Genomic DNA, 26,309 nt, shown 5'->3' on the forward strand with positions numbered 1-26,309 from the left:
TTGGACGCGTGTGATGGAGCATTGTCCTGCATGAAAATCATGTTTTTCTTGAAGGATGCAGACTTCTTCCTGTACCACTGCTTGAAGAAGGTGTCTTCCAGAAACTGGCAGTAGGACTGGGAGTTGAGCTTGACTCCATCCTCAACCCGAAAAGGCCCCACAAGCTCATCTTTGATGATACCAGCCCAAACCAGTACTCCACCTCCACCTTGCTGGCGTCTGAGTCGGACTGGAGCTCTCTGCCCTTTACCAATCCAGCCACGGGCCCATCCATCTGGCCCATCAAGACTCACTCTCATGTCATCAGTCCATAAAACCTTAGAAAAACCAGTCTTGAGATATTTCTTGGCCCAGTCTTGACGTTTCAGCTTGTGTGTCTTGTTCAGTGGTGGTCGTCTTTCAGCCTTTCTTACCTTGGCCATGTCTCTGAGTATTGCACACCTTGTGCTTTTGGGCACTCCAGTGATGTTGCAGCTCTGAAATATGGCCAAACTGGTGGCAAGTGGCATCTTGGCAGCTGCACGCTTGACTTTTCTCAGTTCATGGGCAGTTATTTTGCGCCTTGGTTTTTCCACACGCTTCTTGCGACCCCGTTGACTATTTTGAATGAAACGCTTGATTGTTCAATGATCACGCTTCAGAAGCTTTGCAATTTTGAGACTGCTGCATCCCTCTGCAAGATATCTCACCATTTTTGACTTTTCTGAGCCTGTCAAGTCCTTCTTTTGACCCATTTTGCCAAAGGAAAGGACGTTGCCTAATAATTATGCACACCTGATATAGGGTGTTGATGTCATTAGACCACACCCCTTCTCATTACAGAGATGCACATCACCTAATATGCTTAATTGGTAGTAGGCTTTCGAGCCTATACAGCTTGGAGTAAGACAACATGCATGAAGAGGATGATGTGGACAAAATACTCATTTGCCTAATAATTCTGCACTCCCTGTACAATTACAATCATGCATGTGGAGCTAAGTAATAGATTAATTAATTTCTGTTGAATTTAGCAGCGTGCAGTTTCTGCTGTGGCATAATTCAGATAATGGTTACACTTTCACTGAGATAAATGAATGTAGGTAATGCATGCTGGCTCTCCATGGGCTGTTTTGTACTCTTGAAACAAACTTCATGGAAGCTTCCTGTTTGTCACCTGAATGGCACACAACCACTGTGGAGCATTTCCACTCAGTCAGGGCTGTAAGGCTTTTCAGCAGCGGGGGCTGCAGAGATGTTTTATTCATCCCAGGTCGTCGCTGTCGCCCTGACGGCATCCTGGCCGTAGCATTCTGACAGGGATGAAGCTGGGAATGGCTAGATGTCTCATTTCCCGACTCACCCTGATAAGGTTTGGTAAAAAGGTTTAAATGGCAGTGACAGGTGTCGGCCTCCAGACTTCACTTTACATCACTCTCCTGTTAATTTTTCCCCCGTTATCTCTCTCTTTCTATTTGTCGCTCTGTCTCTATTTCATTCCCGCTCCCTCTTCCTCTCGGTCTCGTCTGCCTTTCATTTAGAGAGGTGTTGTTTTTTATTCCCCTCTCTGATTGTCGTGGCTCGAGGCGATGTTGTTGTTCTGGCGGTTGTCATCATTCAGCAGAAAAAAATATATATTCTCAGCTGTTTTATTTCTTTTCTTCATCTTGCCACAGTATTCCTTGCACGCTTAAAGGATTAGATTATTTTGGTGTGACATCCACCGCTCTCTCTTCTTTTCTTTTTACAAAATGCTCTCTGGAGGAGGAGCCGTAAATCTGTGTTTTTCAGTCAACACTTGTACACTGTTTTCTTCAGATGCTCTTTGAAAATGTATGACAATATTGACACTGACAGAGGGAGTATCTTAACTCCACCGCCACTAAAAATCTGGAGGAGGATCAAGTAATGAATTGTGTTACTTAAGGCATCAGATGCTCCTGTAGACTGCCAAATCAAACCAACAGTTTGTAAATTGATTTCCAGTCTTACAGCAACCATTTGCCTCTGTTTATCTCCAAAGCAGGCTTTCATTTCTGCATTTGATAGTCCTCCAATGTTGGAGAAGCAAATTACTTACAAGTCACAAGTTCTTGCTTTTGAATATGAGTTTTATGTTGATTTTTGTTGTTTGCTTTCGATCATTTGCTCAGCGTAGACACACAAACAAGGCTCAGTTGGGTTTAGGGAGAGACTGTGGGCATGCCTGAAATGTGCCAATTCACAACATTTGTCACATTAAAAAGCAAAAAACCATGGCAATGATTTAAGTTTAATATTAAAGAGTTCCTTTTCAATTATCATCGGTGACAAGTTGGGATGAGCAGTTTCACTATTCCCGAATCCATTTTAAGTTTAGGTGGAGTCGTGAGGTGGTGTTTCTCTGGATCTCCTCATCAGCTGGAGGACTTAGTGGCTGCCAGATTCTTTACACCAACCTTGGTGGTGATAAGATTTATGTTGTATTCGAGTTACCTGCCTCTCCATCTGCCTTTTCTGCTACAAGTTTTCCCAGAAATTCTAGTTTCCGACTTACTTGCATTCCCGAGGAGCTCCTCTCAAACTTTCATCCAACCTCACCTGCTCACCCACGCTCCACTGCTCCAAAGCCTTGCCTCTTTGGATTCCTGCCTGTCTTTCTATAAGCCTCAAACCAGAAGATTCATCTGTAATATTGGAGGCCAGCAATAACTCACTTTCACCTCTCCAACAGAGCCTCCAGTTGTGTACTATGGCCAGTTCCCTCTTTCGAGTCACTCACCAGCTGCCAGATAATTTCTGTTCCTTGTTAAATTAATCTTTTAAAACTGCAGGCAGTCTGTTTTTTGAGGCTAACCCTTTTCAATCAGGAAACAAAGGAAAACTTGCGGGAGACACGTAAGAGCCAAAAAACATACCAACAAAGTGAACCAGTGGGATAAGTTGTGTTTAGTTATCAGAATGGCATTCAAGTGGCAATAAAAAGGTCAGAGGGGATGTGTTTGTTTCCAGCTCTTTACATGTAGACCTTAAATTTAACCACAAAATATTAACACTGTGCAGTGTAGCAATTAAATGATAACATACATGTACATTTAAATGTCCAACAAATGCCCCAATAGGGAGTTCTACATGGTGGCAAAGAAAAACTGTTGGTTGACTTGGTGACACAAGGCTGTGCACTGGATTTGGCAATGATGCTATGAATCCATGGAGTCAACCAGTGCAGTCTGCTGGTGCTGGTGGTGTAATGGTGTCAGGAAAGTTTTCTTGGCACTCTTTGGGCCCCTCAGTTTAAATACCACAGTCTGTCTGAGTATTGCTGCGGAACATGTGCACGGCCAAAACGACATAATGGCCAAAGTTGACCGTCTTCTACTCCCACCATGACCGCCATAGCACCATGTCACAAAGAAACTCATTTCATGAATATGACAATGAGTTCAGTTGATTTCAGCTGCCTCCCCAGTCACTAGATCTGGATCCAGCAGAGCACATTTGGGATGTGGTAGAGCAGGAGATTGGTGGTGTTAATATGCAGCAAACAAATTTGCAGAAATTATGACATGCAATCATGTCAACATGAAGCTTCAACAAATGGGCCCCTCAAGGACAAATATGGGATACAAATTTCCTCCGCTTGGTGCTGGATAACCTGTGAGTGTTATATCTCAAGCAAATGGAAATAAATGAAGCAAACACATCATTGAGGTTTTAAACCAAACAGTTGCACTGATTATCTTTATCGGTGTGATAGACTGCCAACCTGTCCAGGATGTACACTGGATTATGTTCCAGCAACCCAATGATGCTGAAAGGGTGAAATAGTTAAGGAAGTGAATGGATGCATGAATAGATTGTATATAAAATTAGCCGGTAACAAAGCTAGAGTATTCTTTGTAAATACCATTATATTCTGGAAGAAATAAGAAAGTAGCACTACTGCAATATAAAAAAAATAGTCCATCATTGTAATTATATATCCAATATTGCAATATTGACCCATGCACCAAGATACCACTACACCACTGTTGCACACGGTAGCCCGGTGGCTCCGGCAGTAGGAACACGGAGTAGCTTTAATTTCCCTCGTGGTGTCAGCTCTGCGTCCTCAGACTGTTAGTCATCAGGAAACAAACTCCCATCATCACTTGGAGGATTAAAAAGCCGATCCAGATTCAATATTGCTTATTTAATCTACATTCTCAGCGTATATGAGGAGGTGGATGAAAAGGAAATATAAGTGTTTGCTTTTGGTGCTTTGACCCATTTCATTTGTATCTGCAGAAATATTAATAACAAAACATGGATATGGAAAAGGGCTTTAACAGCAAATTGATCAGTATGAGGGGAGGCAGCTGCTGTTTGCGAATCCAAAACCAACATTTCTCTCTAATGAGTAATAACTGTTCGAATCAAAAGGTCGGAAAAAACATCCAGGTTTTAACAGCAGAAAATATCAACTGCAGAGTTATTCAGTGTGAGATGGATGCACTGCGAAAACATGTCAGCATCTTAATTTAACTCCGGTTTTAATTCAGAGCTCGGAATAAAACCGAATGTGTTTGAATATACAGTGACCTTTTCAGAATAGTCAGGAATTTATAAGTCTGCCTTCAAGTGTTTGTATTTTGATGCATGACATTAATACTGCAGATAACTCCATTAGCAAGTGAATCGCAAGCAACTGAAGCCATGATTTGAAACGACTGCTGTTTCAGTGGCCATTGTTGTAAATTTTGTTTACTGTTTTTAAATCTCTTGAATGTATAAATACTAAAAAATCAGCCATTTTTCTAACTTTATGTTAATTTTGTTAGCAGATTTTGATTTAGCTGTAGCTTTTTTACTAAAATATCATTTCGTTTTAGTCATAATTTACAGCCAAGTCTATATATATTTGGACACTGACACAAATTTGATTTTTTTACCTGTTTATTGAAACATATTTCAATTATAGTTACAGTGGGGCAAAAAAGTATTTAGTCAGCCACCGATTGTGCAAGTTCCCCCACCTAAAATGATGACAGAGGTCAATAATTTGCACCAGAGGTACACTTCAACTGTGAGAGACAGAATGTGAAAAAAAAAATCCATGAATCCACATGGTAGGATTTGTAAAGAATTTATTCGTAAATCAGGGTGGCAAATAAGTATTTGGTCAATAACAAAAATACAACTCAGTACTTTGTAACATAACCTTTGTTGGCAATAACAGAGGTCAAACGTTTACTATAGGTCTTTACCAGGTTTGCACACACAGTAGCTGGTATTTTGGCCCATTCCTCCATGCAGAGCTTCTCGAGAGCAGTGATGTTTTGGGGCTGTCGCCGAGCAACACAGACTTTCAACTCCCGCCACAGATTTTCTATGGGGTTGAGGTCTGGAGACTGGCTAGGCCACTCCAGGACTTTCAAATGCTTCTTACGGAGCCACTCCTTTGTTGCCCGGGCGGTGTGTTTTGGATCATTGTCATGTTGGAAGACCCAGCCTCGTTTCATCTTCAAAGTTCTCACTGATGGAAGGAGGTTTTGGATCGAAATCTCATGATATATGGCCCCATTCATTCTGTCCTTAACACGGATCAGTCGTCCTGTCCCCTTGGCAGAAAAACAGCCCCATAGCATGATGTTTCCACCCCCATGCTTCACAGTAGGTGTGGTGTTCTTGGGATGCAACTCAGTATTCTTCTTCCTCCAAACACGACGAGTTGAGTTTATACCAAAAAGTTCTACTTTGGTTTCGTCTGACCACATGACATTCCCCCAATCCTCTGCTGTATCATCCATGTGCTCTCTGGCAAACTTCAGACGGGCCTGGGCATGCACTGGCTTCAGCAGCGGAACACGTCTGGCACTGCGGGATTTGATTCCCTGCCGTTGTAGTGTGTTACTGATGGTGACCTTTGTTACTTTGGTCCCAGCTCTCTGCAGGTCATTCACCAGGTCCCCCCGTGTGGTTCTGGGATCTTTGCTCACCGTTCTCATGATCATTTTGACCCCACGGGATGAGATCTTGCGTGGAGCCCCAGATCGAGGGAGATTATCAGTGGTCTTGTATGTCTTCCATTTTCTGATGATTGCTCCCACAGTTGATTTTTTCACACCAAGCTGCTTGCCTATTGTAGATTCACTCTTCCCAGTCTGGTGCAGGTCTACAATACTTTTCCTGGTGTCCTTCGAAAGCTCTTTGGTCTTGGCCATGGCGGAGTTTGGAGTCTGACTGTTTGAGGCTGTGGACAGGTGTCTTTTATACAGATGATGAGTTCAAACAGGTGCCATTCATACAGGTAACGAGTGAGGGACAGAAAAGCTTCTTACAGAAGACGTTACAGGTCTGTGAGAGCCAGAGATTTTCCTTGTTTGAGGTGACCAAATACTTATTTTCCACCCTAATTTACGAATAAATTCTTTACAAATCCTACCATGTGAATTCATGGATTTTTTTTTCACATTCTGTCTCTCACAGTTGAAGTGTACCTCTGGTGCAAATTACTGACCTCTGTCATCATTTTAAGTGGGGGAACTTGCACAATCGGTGGCTGACTAAATACTTTTTTGCCCCACTGTATATAGCTAACATGGACATAATGTGTATACTCTCAGCTTTCATTTGAGGATATCCACAGTCAAACTGGATGAAGGGTTTAGGAGTTTCAGCTCCTTAACATGTGCATCCCTCTTTTTAAAGAGACAAAAGTAACTGGACATCTGACTCAAAGGTTATTTCATGGGCGGGTGTGGGCAGTTCCTTCATTATGTCATTATCAGTTAAGCTGATTAAAGGTCTGGAGTTGATTTGAGGTGTGGTGCTTGCATTTGGAAGGTGCTGCTGTGAGCAGACAACATGTGGTCAAAGGAGCTCTGCATGCCATCATTAAGCTGTGTAAACAGAAAAGAAACCCACCCAAGAAAATCAGAGTGACAAAATCGACAGTTTGGTACATCCTGAGAAAGAAGAAAAGAACTGGTGAACTCAGCAACGCAAAAAGACCTGGACATCCACAGAAAACGACAGTGGTGGATGATTGCAGAATCATTTCCATGGCGAAGAGAAACTGCTTCACAACAGACAACCAAGTGAACAACACTCTCCAGGAGGAAGACGTATCGATTTATCCAAGTTGAACATAAAGAGAAGACTACATGAAAGTAAATGCAGAGAGTTCACTGCATGTGCAAGTCACTCAGAAGCCTCAAGAATAGAAAGGATAGATTGGAATTTGCTAAAAACATCTAAAACAATCAGCACAGATCTGGATAAATATTCTTTGGACAGATGAAACTAAAATCAACCTCTACAAGAGTGATGGCAAGAAAAAAGTATGGAGAAGCAGTGGATCAGCTCATGACTCAAAGCATACCACATCATTTGTAAAACATGGCGGAGGCAGTGTGATGGCTTGGGCGTGCATGGCTGCCAGTGGCACTGGGACACTAGTGTTTACTGATGATGGGACGCAGGACAGAAGCTGAATGAATTCTGAGGTTTTTCAAATCCAGCTGAATGCAGTCAAATTGATTGGGCAGCATTTCATAACACAGATGGACAATAACCCAAAACACACAGCCAAAGCAAACCATGAGTTTATTAAAGCAAAGAAGTGGATTACTCTTGAATGACCAAGTCAGTCACCTGATCTTAACCCAACTGAGCATTCCACTTGTTGAAGACTAAACTTCGGACAGAAAGGCCCACAAACAAAAAGTACCTGAAAGCCGCTGCAGTAAAGGCCTAGCAGAGCATTAAAAAGGAGGAAACCCAGCATCCGATGATGTCCATGAGGTCAGTACTTTAGGCTGTCATTGCCAGCAGAGGGTTTTCAACCAAGTATTAGAAATTAACATTTTATTTTCACTTATTCCAACTATTTTTGAGTCCCCGAAATTACGGGATTGTGTCAAACAATGTTTCAGTTCCTCACATTTTTATGAAATCTGTTTGTTCAAACCCATGCATTAACCCTTTAAAACTGGTCGGAGTGGGCACGCTCTATTTTGCGTAACTATTTTTAAATCTCTGAAGAACTGGAACCACGTAAGGTAGCGCAATAATTTTTTTTGAAACCGGAGGAGTTATATTTACATGTTATGCCATCAGCTTGTCCTAGGTCACGGTTTCCTTCCACATAAAGCTTTGCAAAAATTGCATAAAAAGCGCTTGCAGCAAAAAAAACATCATATTCCAGAAACACGCTTTGCCGATCCAATCAGCTATTCATAACACTTCCTACGTTGGAATAGATGTCAGCGCAAACTATCGTATGTCCGTCATTACCTGGCCGAAACCGGAAGTGACGTCATTTTCGCAGAAAATGTAGTTTTCTACCTTTAGGGCCTTAAAAGCCTATACTGGTGTTTTTAAAAGCCATGTTTGACTTTATGCTTTTCTGTATAGTCTGTATAGTATACTCAAATTGCACTGCTAGAAATAGTTTATTGTGATGTACATGCAGGGTTTTTTTTGCAAATTTGCATTTTAATATTTATTTTTGTTTTCCCTGCAGTGTATATAAAAATTGGTGTATCTCAAAAATAAAACAATGAAGACACTCAAAATAAATTTCCTGTTGTTGGAAACTATTTTGTGCAACTTTTTTGTATTTACAATTTTGAGGCATAAACCTCTGAAATTTCCCTAACTAGAAATATGTGTAAAAAAAAAAACAAAACAAAAATGATTTTCAATTTTTATTGTAGTTTAGTGCACTTTTTTGCAATTTATGTAGTTTCTTTGGACTTGCAAAAACAATGCATACATATTATTAAAATTTGGGCTATAATGGTTGTATTGATATATAGCAGGGGTGTCCAAACTTTTTCCACTGAGGGCCACATACATAAAAATATAGGAGCGGCTGGGCCACTTACTGGAAATTAGGTATATAACCTTAACTTTACTGTATTAAAGTTAGAAAAATCACTTAAAAGTGGTCAAATATGTTATATTGTTGAATATAATTAAAGACAAAACTGCCTTCATCACAGCTTTCCATAAATGGATCTTTATCGATTTATTCAGAAAAAGCTTTGGTAGCTCATTCTCAGAACAGCAGCCTCAGATGTATTCTTAGACAGAAGATTAACAGTACAGAGAAAAAACAATAAAGGGGAAAATGGGACGGGTACATTTCAAGTTTGTTATTTAAGTTATTAGGCTTAGCAACACACCTATTAACATTCGTTTGAAACGATTATCAACATTAACAGACTGAACTGGACTTAATAACAGGAGTCCATATAATTTTAGTGAATTATTCTGGTGAGTATCAGCTGCGCAGGGTATGTAAATCGGGCCATCCAGCTGCGGTGCTGATCGCACGCCACTCGTGGCAAAAATCCAGACAAATGTCACTTGATCAAGGAGCAGATCTGCATCAGATGAGATCAGCTGACTACGTGTGCGTGCACTGTGCATATAAGAAAGTGGTGCGCAAAAGCAGGGTAGTGACATAATTGATGTGCATTATATTATTTGAATGATATTTGAAGTGTACCTGCACGTGCATGCTTATTAACACACACTGTTGAATATATTTTTTACTCACCTAAAGCGCTCGTGCTCTCGTCCACTCCCCGCAAAAAAATTAGCAGCTGTGTGGTGTCTGTGGCATCGGTGCTCTCATCGCATGCGATGTGGTAAAAATCAAACGCACAGCTTTATCAGACAGTTGCAGTTTAATGTTGGCTGATGAGTCTTCAATGCGTTGTACAACTGTATTTCTAGACATGCTGACGTTGTTGAAGTCCTGCACTTTTTCTGGGCACATTATTTCGCTGACTTTAACGAGGCCGTGTTTTATGGGGTCTCCATTTGAAAAAGGCTTGCCATGTCTTGCGATGAGTTGGGCGACCTCATAGCTGGCTATTGTAGCCTTTACCTGGACAATTTGAACACGAAAAAAATACTGTTGCTGACCCTGCAGCATAGCTACCATTTGCTTTAATTTCTGCTCTCGCTCAGCACCAGTGTAAGATGCATAGGCCTGATGTTTGGTTTCATAATGATGTGGTACATTATACTCTTTCATAATTGCCACAGTTTCAGTGCAGATCAAGCAGATACATTTCCCCTTGAATTCTTTGAAGAAATATTCACTCTCCCACCGTGTCTGAAATTTTCTGCACTCACTTTCTACCTTTCGCTTCTTTGGTTCTGCCATGTTTAGTAACTTGGGGGTAAATTTCTTCTGTGATTGTCCTTTTTGGTGGAGCAACTGCCTCGATCAACAGCAGCTCCCCCTGGTGTTAAAACTAAGAAGTACAATATACTCAAGCAAAAGTTGAGTATATTGAATAGAATTAAAATTAACTGTAGTAATGTACAGAACCAAAATTAGAAATAAGTTGGCTCTGTCCAAATATTTGTGGACCTAATTTTATCTATCTAAATGATTTTAGTTTTAGTGGACTTAATATCATAAGATTATCATAGACTATGTCGAAAGTTGATTCGGTGACCAAAATATGAAGTGTAAAAGTTGTGAAATTTTTACTGGTGAGAGTTGCTCTGCACAGAGCATCTTATTTTCCTTCATATCAAAGACGAAAAGTGTCCACGTGTCTGCTCTTCTCTTCTTTCCAAGAACATTTATTTAGTTTTGTCATAAAAAAAATGTATTGGTCAAGGGCATAGTGCCATGAAATGTATTTTATATCCTGGCACCAGAAATGCCAGTGAATTAGCAAATAACAATATCAAACTATTAAAATGATATTCTGATGAGATGATACCACAGTGGGTAAAGTGTTGTCTGTAAAGAAACAGCATCATTGTGATAAACTGGTGACCTGTCCAATGTGTGTCTGGCCTCACACATGGCTGTAAATTCAACAGATGTTAAGGTCTTCATAAATTAAAGATAATCAGGTTTGCAGCTATAAAATAGCCAAATTCCAAATTCAAATCTCATAATACTTTATCACGAACTCATGATGTTTTCATGACTTAAGCTTTTGGTCTCTTACAGTTTTACCCTTGAGATTAAAAATATATTTCACAAGAGTATCCTATCCAAGAAATACAGGAAAATCACAAGTTACATTAATTAGTAGAACATACACACATGCACATCCAGCTTGGTATACCTGTTAAGTAAAGGCAATGAAAATTAAACACAATTTGTGTAAATTAGAATGGCAACTTCAACATGTTCTTCTATCTTCAGCTAACAATGCACTAATGTTTCTTCAGCACATCATGCACAGCATTAAAGAACACACTGCTCTAGCTGGTTTAGGATTACGTATGCCGCGTTTGCCTCCCAGAAGGTAACTGCTAGATCAAATGGGAGTTACGTCCTTGCTCGAGGTGGATATGTTGTGCAGTGAGACGTGTTTATGGACTTAAACATCCAGAGGCAAAAGTGCTCTGCATGGAGCAGCTAAGAGAGCGAGTGTGTCAGGAGGTCAGGCAATGGTGGTTTTAACAATCTATCAAATCTATAAAAATGGCAGATGTGTTAGGAAGCGTTGGCCCCAGGGGCTCCGGTGAAACCGTTTCATACACTCAATATTGTATCTTTACATTTACTTAGCTGAAGTTGGAAACACACATATTGACATTTGCTAGATCCACTTATTAATCAGTGCATCATATCTGCAGATGAAACTCCAGCATTTTCTCTTTTATGCTTCAACACAAACAGTTTTGATCATTTTTAATGTCTGAAACATCTATAAATAGCTGACTTGTTTGACTTGACTAACTTTTGATTACATTTGTTTTATTTGCATCCTCAGCTCTGTTTTTTCTTTATTGGTAAGTATAAGTATGACATTTTCTGCAGCCCTTCACTGGACAATTTTCAACCATCAAAGTTATCTTGGCTAGAACTTGCTGCTGTGACTGCTGTATCAAATGCAACTTTTATTTTAAACATCTCAACAAGTTGTGTTTTTGGTGGAAATTCATTTAGTACACTCATTTTTTTTCCATGTTTGCCCTCAGTGTAGAAATCCCGTCTGTGTAATCAAGTTTGTTTTCCCGTAGGCTCTCAACTTCTTTCACACAACGAGGCAACTTGTCAGCTCTCACGCCAACTGTTGGAGTGTCCTAATAAGTGAGAATAAAGGAAACAAAAGGCAGAGGAAGTGTGAAACCTTGTGTGCCGTGTGTCTCTTATAGAGCGCAGACCCTTATTGTTTTAACCTTAACCGCTGGAGTCCTTTGACAGGTGGCTGGTATATATAGTCACAATGTGAGAAGAACTTGGCTTAGAGTAAACCTTCAAAGAGTCTTTGAAGTTAAATGTGAATCATCAGACGGCAGGAAGAGAAGCCGCCTTGCTCAACCAAAGGTTCTCTGTGTGATTGCTGTGGCAGCTCTTAAAGGGCAACAGCCATCTACATCAAGTGTGTGTGTGCGTGTTTCTGCCTTTGTGTGTGTGCATGTGTGTGTGTGCTTATTTCTCTTGGGTGTTCATTATAGTGTGTAGACAGCGAAGGAACAAGATAACATGCTGACAGACAAAAACGCTCAATTTGATTCTACTTCAACAAAGTGGGTCAATTTGAAGACTGGGTTTTATTTGCAATAATCAATAAGTTGATTGTGTCATTAGTGAGCTCTCATGCCCACCTCTGCAGGCTAACACTCATGTGGTTGTGTGTTACTGGGTAAAGCTACATTCTGATCTTTTTGAGCTTACTCGCTATGTAAATAATTACTTTGATTTTGCATTTAATACATTAAGCTTTCTTATGAAGTCCAAATGACTTTAGTCCTGATTTAATCTTGGAGCAGCAGTGCACACAAAGGCTGTGAAACTGCTCTGGCAACATATTCTTTGTTGATATTTTTTGTTGATATTGGTCGGAGACACACAGTAGACTTTATAGTTCACTCCAGTTAAATAATCACAATGATTACAAGAGCATTCACAGCTTTTATACTTCAAGCTCGGGTCTACTAGAGGCCTGGGAGCTTTAGGGTCCAGCACAGTATCTTAGCTGTTGCTAGGATGTTGCTCCTGGGATCTGCTGGAGCCACTCGCCTAGCTTAGGAGTCACTACACCTAGTGCTTTGATTACCACTGGGACCACTGTTACTTACACCCTCCACTTCCTGTCGAGCTCCTCTCTGAGCCCCTGGTAATTCTTGTGTTGTTGTTTTTTTTGTCTTTTTCTTTGTCCGTCTGTATCTGGAAGTCCTGCAGCATCTTTGCTTAGTCATTCTCCACTACACTAGGGGGCATCTCCCATTTTGGCCTTGGAACTTCCAGGCCATATTGGCACAGATGTTTCTGTACACTATGCCAGCCACTTGGTTATGGTGTTCCATGTATGCCCTGCCTGCTACCATCTTGCACCCTGCTGTTATGTGCTGGATTGTCTCAGAGGCATCTTTGCACAGCCTGCACCTGGGGTCTTGCCTGCCTTGCCTCTATGGATCTTGTGCTTAGAGCTTGTCCCTGTGCCTCCGTGCTGTCTTTCAGTCCAGCTTTGTTCAGCCACTGGTAGGATTTCTGGATGTCAGCCACTTCCTCTATCTGCTGGTGGTACATACAGTGCAGGGGCCTATCCTTCCATGATTTTTCCTCCTCTTTCTTGGGTTTCTGCTGCCTGAGGTATTCACTTAGCACGTGGTCGGTTGGGGCCATCTTCCTGATGTACACGTGGATGTTTGTTGTGTCATCCTGGACTGTGGTACTGACACTCACTAGTCCCTGGGCTCCTTCCTTCTGCTTAGTGTATAGCCTCTGGGTGCTGAACTTGGGATGAAACCCTCCATGCATTGTCACGAGCTTCCTGGTCTTGATGGTAAATGGTAAATGGACTGATTCTTATATAGCACTTTTCTACTCTCCTGGAGTACTCAAAGCGCTCTATTCAGCACACCAGATTCACCCAGTCTCTCCCATTCTCACAAGCACTAACTCTATACTGATTGCTTTCTAACTACACTCGCACACATTCATACTCTGCTCTACCTCCTGAGCTACAGCCACCCCTAATGTCAGTGGCTTCTATCTCCTCCAGGCAGTAGGTGTTGATAGCCCAGATCTTGTTCTTACTGTTCAGTTGACTCCTCAGGACTCCTGTTAGATCCACTGAGCATTGCTGTTAAGGGTTGCGTCTTTCTCCCATATGCTCTTCCAGTATCAGTCCATCTCCAGCCATGGTGTTGCTGTTTTCATATTTGGTTATTGCCACTGAGAGTACACCTTGTATGGTTCAATGGAGTACAGCTGGTTTATTCACCTGCATTTTATCTCTCTGGTGTACCTCTTCAAGAGGCTTTCCAAGGCTGTAAGTCTTTGCTTCGCAGTTTCCAAGGCCTGAGGTATGGGCAGCTTGCTGTATTTCTTATGCACCCCTTTCTTCATCGCACCTTTCTGCAGCTCCGGTAGTTCCATGCTACCTTGATCTTGGTCTCTAGTCTTCTTCTCCATGGAGAGTACTGTTCCTTGTGGTTGATCACTGCTGTTGTGGTGTAGATCAGCTGGTTGTTATATATGTTTAATTTTTTAAAAATATAATTATAATATATTTCATAATAACTATTTTCTCATTTTAAAAACGTCCACGCTTCTTTATAACATGGCTTCAGGTCATGCTGATTAATACAAAGTTGCTCCAGTGGCTCAAAATTTTACTGAGACACGTCATGTTATTTGTCCCGTTATGATGTCACCTGTCTGTGTTTCAGACAGGATCCATGAACAGTGATGATTAAAAAATATAATAATGGTGTAAGAAAACACAAAAATATGTCATTAATTTATGTTTTGTTGCATTTTGTACATTTTTTTTGTTCACCATTCATCATTATTAGAAAATAGAGATGGACCGATCCGATATTACGTATCGGTATCGGTCCGATACTGACCTAAATTACTGGATCGGATATCGGAGAAAAATAAAAAATGTAATCCGATCCATTAAATATCACGAAAGCACCTCGCAAAACTTGCAACACACCGTAACTCACCTCAGAACGTTAGCAGTCGGAGCAGTATGCATCACGTGATAGAGCAGCTGTGGCATGCCGGACCTGTCGGTGGTCTGGATAGCATGTGGAGCTTCGCTAGCAACCTGGCATTTCATCTCCGACAAAGTTATCCCCGAGAGAAGTAAAGCAAGTGTGTAAGTCCATCTCTGAATGTTTGTAAAGCATTCCTGCGTTAAGCTTAACAAGCAACTGCCTCTCGCTCTCCGGCTGCTACTTCAATCGTGAAACTGCTTAAATGATCAGCTGATCGGCTTTTCTGTCGCGAGTCCGTCTGTCTTGTTTGTTTTTGGCCCACTTTGCACCAGAAAGAGGAAACCAGCGGCTGAACAACAGCAGAACGTTTAAGCTTGATAAGCTGTTGTTAGAATTTATTTAATATTACTTTCTACTCCAGGATCTTTTTCTACGTAGCTGACGCTGGTAACTGTGCAGGGGCGGATCTAGCAAAGTTTAGCCAGGGGGGCCGATAGGGCATGAACAGGGAAAAGGGGGCACAAAGACATACTTTTCTTTCTTATTCTCATTTAAAATGTCGAGCTTTTAATAAATAATTATCTGACACCCAAAGTTTTAATTTGATGTAAAATGAATAGAAGTCAATTACTGTATATAGTGACTATTAAGTCTAATATATACCCTAGTAAGCTATAGTACTTTTTACTTTGGGAAGGTACCATCTGTGCAGTCTGCAATTTTGTTGAAGAAAGATGTTGAATCTATTTAATATTTGTTGAAAAATAATTGATTTCTGTGCATTTTTTTTCACACTGCATCAAATTAAGGTTGATTACGTCGATTAAGCATCATGAGGTGGAGCGTGAGGGGTGGTTCCTTATTTTTTATTTATTTATTTTTGTTGTTGCTGGGAGTTGGAACCCTATTAGTTAGGTTGCTTAATATTTATGCTAAGTACTCTTTAAAATACCAGAATAGGGAGGATGGTGTAGGTCTAAGTTTATTAGATTGATCAGTATTGCTGAACTATGAAATATTTTTTTTGTATACAGGTATAACAGAATAGCTTTAGTGTAGCTGTTGTTTTAAACTTGAGTATGAACTTGCAGACTTGCAAAATGCAGCAAGATATTTTAAAAAACAGTTTTGTTGATTAAAAAACACTATATCGGATTCATATCGGTATCGGCAGATATCCAAATTTATGATATCGGTATCGGTATCGGACATAAAAAAGTGGTATCGTGCCATCTCTATTAGAAAATATAGGTTTTTGCTTGAACACATGAATTTTGTTTTTCATGTGCTGGAGTGATGGAAGATGGAAGCACACCGTGGCAGCGAAAGAAGTAGAAATGTGACATTAAATAAAGGGAAGCTCACTGAATTTATAAGCAGAGGGGAATGCAAACATCTCCCGTTCTTTTAAGAGGGATCAACATTCTCTGACATTCTGTTCTGACCTTTGACCTCTCCCTCAGGGTAAGGCTGGGAACTTTCTGTCGACCTCTGCTGTTGATTTGTTTGTTTGCTGTCATCAGTTGTATCCCTCATGTAATGACCTGCCTGTGTGCTGTTATGAATCGCCCCGAGTGCTGATCAAGGTCTGCGGGTCAGCAGGGAGCTGAGAGCTGCAAACTCACCCTTTCTGTTGGTCTCTCTGCGTGGAGCGCGCCCCCCGCCCCCCAATCACCAGGACAGGATCAGAGCATAAATGCCTTACAAGCAGTAGCGCTGTTGCTGAGGTCACCATCAGCAAGTTTGCATTCTGCTTACACCAGATTAACAGGACTAATCAGTAAACTTCACCCTGTGCAGCAGTGGCAGCCCGTGAGCCATTTTTGGAGCTCTGCAGCGCTCCAGTTGGGTCTGTTGGTTTATGTAACCGACACCTGCCAATAATGATATGTACACCATGGAGATAAATAACACTTCATTCTAATTGGCTGAAGGCTATAGAATGTATTAGATTCCCTAATGACAGGACTCCAAGGAGTTTTTAAATAGATCCATGTATTGATGGTGACCTTCTAACCTCTGATGATAGACATTAGATCGTTTCGATAGTAGTTTGTTTTTTCCAGGATATGTGAGTACGTCATGGAAAGTTTCCCGTTAAAATTCTAGACACTCCGGTAACAACATTTCCTTTAGCCCCAAACTTTCTCTATTTCCACCTGCTGTTAAAACCCAAACAATATGTTTGTTCCTTTTGTGTTTGAGATGACCAAGTATCCCACTTTATGTGATACTGTACATTAGTTTTATCTTGTGTTCCTTGTCCCACATGTTGAGGTAGTGTCCCACTTTTTGGTGGAAGGTAAAGTGCGAGCCAACATTATTTGTTTGAAAGCTGTACAGTAACTACGTGGATGCATTTCAAGTGGAACTCCAGTCTGAAATAAGACTTAACCACAATTTTAGTTGTTAATGAGACAAAAGAGGGAATAGATGACTCTAAGTAGACTCTGCAAAAAATTCATCGTTAGCCTCCTTTGATGCTTATTTCTTTTCCTCAGCAGAAAGATGGAGAAGTCTTAGGTTAGATTATTGAAGTTTCATTCTGCCTCTTAGCTTTTATTTTGTTGGGATCTGGTCACCATAAGTTGTATTTAAGAACGTTAACTGAAGCATTGTTTTCACACAAGAGCATCTGGATAATCGGATCCGAATGCTCTCCAAAACTCCAAAAGGGAGCAGCCCTTTTACACAAGTAGCAGACAGCAGGAGATGTCAGTTGTGTTCTCGCTACTGGAAATATCCTGGTTTAAGTAAACATGATGTATAACCAGGAGTTACTTTAAATATTAACTGGAATTATGTGTTGTCCTAAAATTTTAGACCAAGGATGAGACAGTATAAACAAACAGATACTTTGCTTTGCTGGTGTGAGATCAGCAGCTTTAAATAAGAAGTAGTGGGAGCAGGACAGAGATATGAAATGATGCTGCTTACTTATATTTAATCCCTTCTGACTCTTTTCTTTCTCAGTAAAACCACTCCTCAAGTTTCAATGACAGCAGACAACTTGGCAGTATAACCTTTTCACTTTTCATCAGTTAATTGTGAAATTATTCCAAATTTTGACTGAAAATCAAGGATGGATCCTCCGTGCTGTCACAGATGACACTGAGGTGGGGGTATTTGGTTTGAGCCTTTAAACAGATCTTCTCAGTGCACCTGCACACAGTTAATCAAGTACTTGAAATAATCAAACAACTGATGTGAATTTTATTTTGTTGCACTCAATTTTTTAAAACTGAATATCATTTTGTCATTGATTTTTCCAATGTAGAGTGTTCTGTAAGTCGATATCGTTCACCTCTTATCACCTCTTATCGGCTGTTCATGAGTTAGGGGCAAGTTAATTCCTGCAGCTCATTATGAAGTATATATTATGTGCAGTCTGGTGCACCAACTGTCCTTTTTTTCTCAGTTTATTTACAGCCAGTCTCATTCTGAGCATCATTATTATTATTGGAAGTTAATAACTGGTGTCAACTTATTATATGAAGCGTTGCTTCATTTTAAGTTCCAATTAGCACTCTACCTGACAGTGTTTGAGTTAATGACACAGTGTTCATTAAAAGAGTGGTTAATGGTGCTTGTCAAGTATTAAATATCTTGGAAAAAGGATGCGTGCTGCAGATCACAGCGGAGAACTAATAAAAAACAGATTGTCGAGGTCAACCGGACGTCAGGGAGAAACTCCGCCCTCTGAAATTAGCTCACGACCTTTAAAAGTATGCTAAATTAGCCAAGCTGTCCAGTTCATAAAGCCTTGAGGTAAGCATGGTAAGATGTACTGTCCTGCCATTAGGGGAGAGGCATAGGGGGAGGGTGGAGCTTTATTTAGCAGGTGCACTTTATTTCCCGTCATTAAATCCCCCTCAGAACAGGAACAGCTGACGCTGCGGAAAGAGAAGGAGACCCAAATAAGCTCAATCAACAGAAATGATAATATTTCATATCCTGGTGTGTGTGTGGATGTGTTTTTGTCTCGCGTTCCCCAGACAGGAGCCCATTTTTCAGCCCCTTCACTCGTCACCCACAGCGACCTCCACAGGGTCACCCAGACTGTCTGAGAGAGGGTGGCAGGCTTTGCCTTTGGAAAACCAGGGCGCCCCCCCCCCGTCTGTCTGACCGAGTGACTGGAGCGCCGGATCCCAGACAACGAGCTCAGGGGCTGTGACTGTGATGCTGCTGCTGCGGAGAGAAGGAGGGAAGGGACCCCTCTTCTGTTCTTCCTGCTGCTGGATACTTATCTGAGCAGTTAGAAAAGGAAAAGACATGAAAGAAAAGTCAGACGATGCAAGTTGAGAGTGAGAGAAAGGAGCAAAAAAAACAAGAGGAGAGCAAGGTGTGGGGGAAAGGATGGAGGAAGTTAGAAAGAAATCAAGGTGGAAACGATGTAACGGGGAAAGAAAGGAGGAAATGGTAAAATATGATGAAGAAAAGAAGATGAGGAGGAGAATAATCTAGTTGCAGGGACAGAGCTGATGAATAATAACTGATATGATGATAATGGAAATAGCTGCTGGTTTAAACTTTAAGGTAATTATTTAATTTGTTTGTATCGCCTGGAGTTTTCTATCTTAATTACTTCACACATATGAAATAAGCAATGAAATTTTTCATATTATACTCTGTGAAATGAAAACTGAGACGGAATTCTGCAAGCAAATGAAGGTAGGACCTGTAAGAGCTGATATTCAAATTCTGAGGTAAAAATTCCTAACAACTAGAACAGAAGAGTAAAGCCAGGGATTTGGGGCGCCTTGGGCAGTTTCCTGTAATGTCGTTTTATTTTTGACGGCCAGTGTTTCACAACCGTCACTCATTTGTCACTTCATGTCAGCTTTTTCACTGTCTCGGTCTGGGATACAGCCCCGTGGCACCGAGTCTGTTAATGTCCACATGCAAAATAAAACAAGAATACATTTTACATTCATACAGCTCAGCGTGGAGCAGGTAACTCTGCGAGGGAGCGAAGTCAGAGTGCAGGACGGCCCGTTACATTTTCATTTGACAGTCTGGCAGTTTTAACCCACACTCTGACATGACAGGAAGCTAGAGTTTGGGATCAGCAGCGGTGATGGCGACACAAAAGCTAACAAACAGCAGATCACCGGGAAATAATGTGTAATCAGTATGTGTTGCAGTAGACTCACGGTTTAATACGTCTCAGGTCGTCTTTTCTTTGGTTGGTTGAAAGTAATAGAAAAACATTACACAGAAATGATCACCCAAACTTTTAAAGTGCAGCAGTTAACTTTGTGCGTCAGCTTTTACAAGCTGCATTCACTCCAGCTGTGGGCACAGTTGTCCCAACAGTTCAGGTGCAATAGCTCCTCACTTGAACTTATCGCTCATCACTCAATGCTCCTGTGTATTCACCTTTTGACTTCAGCGTAATGACGACTTTTCTACAACCTCAGCAGCTTGAGCACAGCGTTATCGGGCATCACAGAAACTCTGGCCAAAGAAGAGACTGGGAACGAGACTTTCTCCTCAGTGGTGGAACGTAACTAACTTGTATCCCATTACGTTTTACTGACAGCAGTAACTGAATTTACATTTGAAACATGTCATGTTTCTCAGCCTTGCTGAATGTAGCCATCTGGTAACTCCCAGTTTTGGTCTGATGCCACGCTTTCTATATGCTTCAACCTAAATTTTGTTCCCACTGAAGAATGAGATGAATAACTCTTAATAATCCCATTTGTCCTCAAAAGTCCTGTTTCATGGCATTTCATTTACAGGGGAAATGATACATACACAGCAGCTATCTGTGTTCATATAGAGCAACTGTCTCCACATATTTTCTTTTAATATCACACTATGCATCTTTGTCTATTTTAGTAATCACACTGTTATGAGTCATAATTTGATGCTTTGCTTTCAGAAACTGTGCGGCACTAAAGCACCTTCAGACTCAACTGAAAATCGAATTGACTCAATCGTAATAGTACTGGGAGTTAGATACAACTGTAATAAGTGAGGCATAATAAGTAAGTTCCTGTGCTCAAAACCTTAATACAAACAGATATTTTTAGTAATTTATTTTCCACATTTTTTCTATCCAGTATAAATTTAAGGTGAACTCAGCTATTATTAGCCAACTTTTTGCTAAGCTAGGCTAAACATAGCCTGGGTCTTGCTCAATATTGGATACACAAAGAAGAAACTGGTGTCCATCTAACATAAAAGGATTTCCACTTTGGTCTATAGCGTTGCTAATTTTTCTCAGCTTTGTCGCCCACGTCAATTCAGCTCAGTGTGTTTCATTTTCACTCATAAGCAGCAGCTCATTAAAAAAGTTCAGTTGAGCTGTTGACTCTCTAATAGGCCTCCTGCAGCTCCTTAAACGTAACATTTGCTAACAACACAGAGCCCTCTTGTCAGCGTTTCATTCATCTTCCTCTGAACCTAATTTTTCCTTTAGAGCTCACCTTGGAGAATTCCCAAAACATTATTCGCTTTTGTTCGTCAGATCACCAAGCTTGCTTTTCTGTTTTCTTCTCTTTCTATGATTGAATTATGTTTGGCAAAGTACTAGAGGCAAAAGAAATTTTCACTCGTATCTGTACATGAGAGCACACAAAAGCAGTCATTGTTGGTAGCCTAATGGGAATGTTAAGTAGAAGCAGACAGAGCCGTCTTTTATCTTGGGTATTTACAACTCTGTCACAACCAGCAGGAATTTGGAAGCTGAGGGGAAATAAAAAAAAAAAAAATCACCTTTTTTTTTTTTTTTATCCCTGCCCGGATGCACCAGCTTTCATCTCTTAGTGCTCTTAACTGAACGGCCTGCTGTTTGTGCAGGGAGAAATGGAATCAAAGCCGGTGATTACAACGGAATATTTGCAGAGGTTTGGGGAAAGGAGGAAAAAAAAACATAAAACGAAAAAAAAATGGAGAAGAAAGTTAAATTTACCATCTCCAAAAAGTTGTTGACTCTGTGTTCACTGCAGGAGCTGTGGCCTCCAGCAGCTCCCTTTCATTACCATGCAAAATAATCCTCTCTTTGTTCAGAGAAACAGAATTGCTGCTTTAAAAAAAGAAAGAGAAAAAGAAAACATCGTCTTACATTATTTTGCTCTTTCAGCATCTGTAAGAGGCCTTGAGCAGTAGCGTTATTCTCTGTGCCTCTTTGCAAAAAGGACGTCTCTCTGTGTTCTGTCTGATATCTATCCGTGCACTGCCTGCAGCAGGAATTATTCTTTACCACTCGTTTTTTGGCCTACGAGCTTCAGGACCTTGTGCCTCTTTACCCTGAGCTTTCGTGGGGGTTTTTAGAACATGATACAGTAGCTTACTGCAGTAGGTCGAGTCCAGTTCAGTATGTGGGCTGCCTGTGTCGCCCAGTTCCTCCGGATAACATGGAATTACATGGTTAAGTCATTCAGCCGGCATGAAGGGGGGAGAACCTGAGGGGAGTTTTAAGTAAAAGTCAACGGGTAGCATGGAGCTTTAATGGAGGCCAGTGGAGGTCGAGGGGGAGGAAACAGAGTGGAAGGTCAAAGATTTTCCGAGTCAAGTTGAGCCGTCTGCGTGAGGTTAACTTAGAAAGGAAAAAGGCTGTAAATGTGAAGAGGAGGAAGACGGGAAGCACGGCACCCCCACCGATGAGAGCGCTCTTGCCCCCCTTGATGCTAATCCTCTGAAAGCTGTTTTCTAGCGAGGATTAGTGCCAGTGAGAACAAGGCTTAGAGCTCTCCGCAGAGTCGAGATGAGAAATCAAATACAGGTGCTTGTCTGGGGCTGAGCCCGATGACTTTTCTGTGTGCAATATCATACAGAGGGGATAGCTTTCGCCGCACCAGCTGGTATTACATCCTTCAGGGTGATATTGTTGGAATTCAGGCCAATGCTGACTCGTGCAGAACAGAGAAAAGAATCCTCTGAAGCTCAGTGGATCCTCTAACCTAGAAAGCTCAGCCTCCCCCCTTTGCACAAAGTCAGGTTGCTCTGTTTTTAGGCTACAGAGAGAGGTTATTATCAGTACAAAACAAATAAACGGCTTTTGTGTTATCATGAATCATATCCACAATTAATTAATAATAAATTATTAATAACTTATCAAACGCTACTTCAACTGTCCAGACTTTTACGGTTAATCTTATCCACAAATGAAATAAGAAAAGGCTTAAACTGTAACAATGCTTCGGTTCATCAAGTAATGACTTTAATAGGTTGCACTTTTGTATTTGCATCAGGTATGAGGATAAAGCTTTGAAGTGTGTCCATGCTTATAGGTAAAATGTTTCCTTTATCAGGTATTTGTTTGTCTGTGTTGTTGTTTGGACTGTGTTAAAGCTCTGAGTTGAACGTGTTGTACAGATGCTGGTTATAAAAAGCTGCAGTCACGGTTTAAAGTTAGTGGTAAATATTAGAAAGTACACATGTTTCTGTGCCTGCTCTGTGATGTAAAAATACAAACTATTAGAGTGTAGTGTACAGCACTACATTGAGGCCACTAAAACATATAAATGTTTCACACTTTTTAACAGAGGGTTGTTATTATGAGCTTATAGTAGGGCTGATGTGTTGAATGGCATTCACTTGTGCAGCTCAACCTAATAAGACACTGAGTAGACTCTGTCACTAAACTATCACTTTTTATGTTGACAAAAAACTGGATATATAAGATTATGCATCACCTGCTGTTGAGTGATTTGGACAAAGAGTTTCTAGTCCACAAAGGCAAAAGCCAAAATAAAGTCAATATAATGCTGGATTGTGACATTAATGGAAATTTAATAATTGTTTCGTTTTTTTTAATCCAATCTTTTCCAGCAGTGTAGCAGAGTTTTTGGTACTTAAACTCTAATTAACTCTAATTAAGTTTTGTACACAAAAAACTAAACATGGAATGGAATGGAAGCATGCAAAACATGAGCACGAACCTGAGAAAAACCCCCCAAGACATTAACCACCAAGAGCTCCAGGACCATGACGCAAGGTAAACTGACAACCTGACAATAAACACAGGGAGACAGAGGGCTTAAATACACAGAAGGGTAACGAGGGAAGTGGAAACACCTGGGGAAACACAGCTGACACAAATGAACCTGACGCTGCAGGGGAAGCAAAACTAAACACACTGAACATCGAAACATAAGACTTTCAAAATAAAACAGGACACATAGAGAGACCTAGACATAACAGCACAATCTTGACAATAGCACGTGGAACACGCAGACGTGAAATATATCACAGATTGGGGGAACGGAAAGCAACACAAGGAGAGGAACATGGGAACACATAAGGGTGACGAAGCATAACTAAAAGTTATACATCGAGGACAAGACAGACTTAAACAGGAAACAGCAAAATGATGCATAAACCGGAGGCCATGAATGACAATATTAACTAGACTAAACCCTAACTAATAATCACACTCGAACTGAACATTATCCACAACACGTCATAAGAAATCAAAAATACAAATAAATGAAAATGCCGGGTCATAACGCCAGTGCCCTGACATAAACAATTAGCATGTCTATCTATGTGTGTTTGTGCATGTGTGTAACAGGACAATATGTCCATTTCTCCATCCATATTCTTTGCTTTTATGTGATGGCAAGTAAGGGTGATATTCCAGACGTGCTTTTTCCACTGCAGGATCTTCTGCTTCCACCTGGGGATCCACACCAGCTGAGAGGAAACAGCATCTCCACCCAGCTATCCCCGCATGACCTCCTGGGGGAAGCACTCAGGAAGCCTTCTGGTAAGATAGCTAAGTTTGTTCCTTAGACTCACAGCTTCACTCCACTCCACTCTGAGCACACTGTCTCTCAGACGGAGCCCAGCATCCATATGGAGGATTCTCATTTTGGCCACTTGAACGCATGAGCTCACTCTCTAGGTCACCACCCAGAGCTCATGCTAGAACATGTGGAGCTACACATATCACAGAGGACTGGTTCAGCCACTGTATTAATTCTAAAAAGAAAATCACTTCATGTACCGTAAATTGTTTGGGTAATGATGGATATTTAAACTACGATTACAGACAAATCTCAACAGAGGTGCTGACCATGCTAATAATGTTTCTGGAACAAGATGCATTTATACACAGAAATGAGTAAAAGTTAGCTTTTTAGTTACCTGCAAAATGCTGTGAAAGAAAAGTCTTCAGAGTGAATATAGTGATGGAAAGAATAATATTTAGCAGAACCTCTGGACTGCCATTAGAGTAATTGGTGTACCTGAGTTTCAGCTCGCAGTGAAGCAGCAGTAGCTAATGAGCGTTCTCTGCCTTCTCTGTGATGATGTTTAATTTTAAACCTGATGTTGCAGAACATGCACACAGCATGTTGTACATTATATAAAAATAAGAGCGCTCTCAGCCCGTCCTTGTTCAGGGGATTATTTTCTGTTAGGAGCTCATGTTTATTTTTTTCAGGCAGCCAGCTGGTGCAATGTGTGTGTGTGTGTTGTGTCCCCCTGGGTCGGTGGCTTGGCACTTATAATGCATGGCTGTGCTCACCTGTTCCACACGGGAGACACATCGCCTCCGTCGCTGAGGCCGCAAGACAGATGAGGAGGAGAAACAGCAGCATCGGCGCTCGTGGAGGTGACCCAGCTCTGCGCACCGCCATGACATGTAGCAGAATGTCGGGCAGGAGGAATGGCAACAGGAAAGTCAGTGGTTCAAGGTGCCTTTAAGCAAGGCACTGAACCCATAGTAGCTCTAAATGCACAGCAGGAGACTCTTGCTATGACCCACTTCCTCACCTTAATCTAAAACTCTCTGCCAGCCTTATGTAATGAGGGTGACAGTGCACTCTTTAGTGATGCAGTTAGTATGCAGGAAATTAATGTGCTTTGGTCACACTATTCCAGATTTCAACCTGGAAAACTTTTATTTGGTTTAAAAAAATGTTTTTAGGAACTCGCATGTGCCTTTTTTTGTGGGATGTTTGTAGACCTGCATGGTGGAGTCAGCTAAATATTTCATTGTGTGAAAACAGTGTTGGGTTGGAGCAGAAAACCAGATTTTTATCACTTGTCTTTTTTCCTCTCACAGAAAGTGTGGTGCGAAAAAAAAGAACGATATTTATACACAAGAGATCAATAAAGTCTTAAAAAACTGAATTTTAAGAAATGAGCTGAGGAGCGGATGATGAGCAGTCAGGAGGGATCAGCTTCAAAATATTTCTACTATTTTAGATACCTTTCTGTAAGCTTAAAAACCGTATGAGCACTGTACAATAAAAAGACTGACTGACTAATGACAATTATAGCCTAATTACCAACCTGTACACTGGGAAGAACTCATTTATAGGCCATTTATAGTTAAATATCTGCCTCCAGCATGAAAAGTATTCTATTTCTGTAGCTGTAGGCATGATGTGCTTCCAGTAGTTTCGTATGACGAACTTCTGAAATCATCAAACAGTTTTCTTTACTTCCAAAGTGACAAATTATTATAC

This window comes from Mchenga conophoros, linkage group LG2 (genome assembly GCF_057382185.1).
Source record: "Mchenga conophoros isolate Kocher_MC1m ecotype Shallow Benthic linkage group LG2, M_conophoros_male_GT1.1, whole genome shotgun sequence".
NCBI classification, from domain to species: domain Eukaryota; kingdom Metazoa; phylum Chordata; class Actinopteri; order Cichliformes; family Cichlidae; genus Mchenga; species Mchenga conophoros.